This window comes from Triticum urartu, chromosome 5A, assembly GCF_056163025.1.
Source record: "Triticum urartu cultivar PI428250 chromosome 5A, HENAU_Tu73, whole genome shotgun sequence".
NCBI lineage: Eukaryota > Viridiplantae > Streptophyta > Magnoliopsida > Poales > Poaceae > Triticum > Triticum urartu.
The window spans coordinates 67,602,425-67,604,418 of NC_141877.1; positions in this window are offsets into that span (position 1 = coordinate 67,602,425).

A 1,994-nucleotide genomic window follows, 5' to 3' on the forward strand; every position below is an offset into this window, starting at 1 on the left:
CACCGGTAACAGGAGCGTCGGTTCAGCCGCGCATGATGGACCCGCCTCGTCAGAACAACATTGTGCCGCAGTATGTTCTGACGCCCCTGGGGCATTACTCCAACCCGTTGGATAACATTGTGGCCGCCGCTTCACGATTAGCAGCCCTCCCGATGGACGACGAGTCTCCAGTGGCGATTGAGACACGACGGGCCAGAGAGCTCCTTCAAATAGCTTTAACCCAGCAGCAGGCTTATTAGCATAGTCGCGAGAGGATTCATTCCACCCCCCCGTCTGAGTCGGAGCTACAACAGGCACATTGAGGATGAACCAGTTGTGTCAAGCAGTGCGCGACATCGTAACCCGGCAGGTGATGGTGCCAATGCACAAGATGTGGTGGATCATGGCCGAGCACGTCGAGAGGCCGAGTTAGCAGCTCAGCACGTAGTTCGTCAGCCTACTATGGTTCGTCCGACCACCTCAGTGGAGCCAGGTGTGGTCTTCAGTTCTTTGGGGGTGCCCTGCCTCACCCCAGCCTTGTGCAATGTACGACTACCCAAGGATTTCAAAGGCCCTCGCAAGGTGCCCAATTACACTGCCGATTTACCCCCTGAATCATGGGTTGAGAGTTATGAGATGGCAATGGAGATGATGGATGTGGATGAAGCGGTGTGTGCTAAGTATTTCACCATGATGTTGGAAGGAACAGCTCGTACTTGGTTAAAGAGCTTACCGGCAAACTCCGTCGGGTCATGGGCCGAGTTAAAAAAATCGGTTTATCAAGAATTTTAAGGATACTTGTAAGCATCCTATGTCGATTGTGGACCTGGACGCTTGTGTTCAAGAGGATGGGGAGTCTACAACCCATTGGGTGAAGCGAGTCTCAGCTATTCTGCATTCGTCAGACCGCATCAACGCGGATACAGCAGTTTTGACGTTGGAGGGCAATTGCCGGTTTATGCCATTAAAACTGAAGTTAGGAAGGCTCAAACATCACTACAATGACATGTCAACCCTTATGGCTGCTTTGGTGAAATATGTCGATTCAGATGGTACCAAAGACCCTGAGTCGGAGGATGACAAACCGGGGAAGAGGAAAAAGAACGGCAATGCCAAGGGGCAGCAGCACAATCCGGTAGGTCATGGGAATAATGGTAAGCGCAAAGCAGATAATAGCCTGGACTTTGTGGCTAACACCAATGCCCAGGATAACGGTCAACGTTGTAAGGGCAAACCGCCTTAGAGGGGTGGAGGGTCAGGCCCCAATCTGGAGCGCCTGTTAAATCAACCTTGTCCAAAGCACGGATCGAAGGAGAAGCCAGCTTCACATCTTTGGAAGGATTGTTTCATCATGTGAGAGTTCAAGAATTCCAATATGTTTCAATACGATAATGGCCCGCCCGGCAGTTCAGGAGGTGGTTTTCATGGGCCGGGTTACGGAGGCAGCAGCTTTGGTTCAGGATTCCAAGGCCATCAGACCGGACATGGCAACCAAGGTAATCAGGGCAATCAGGGAGGTTATAACCATCAGGGGAATCAGCAGCAGTAGCAGTCGGGTTATCAGAGCAATCCGAAGCAGTTGAATAGTGGTCAGTATCATGTCTTCACTACTAGCTTGTGTAAGCGTGATCAGAAGCTTCACAAAAGGGCCGTGAACTCTGTTGAACCGGCAGTGCCTCAGTATTTGCGCTGGTCTGAACAACCAATTTTATGGAGTCGAGAGGATCACCCACCCCGGATTGATAATCCGGGTCATCTGGCCTTAGTGGTGGCACCTCAAGTTGGGGGGTATAAGTTCACCAAAGTGCTTATGGATGGGGGAAGTAGCATCAATATCCTTTACTATGATACCTTCCGCCGTATGGGATTGACAAATAAGAATCTTAAACCGTCGAACACCATTTTTCACGGTGTGGTGCCTGGTAAATCGGCGTATCCAGTGGGCAAGATAGCCCTAGAGGTGGCTTTTGGAGATGATTATGATTCAAGGTCAGAAACATTGACGTTTGAGGTGG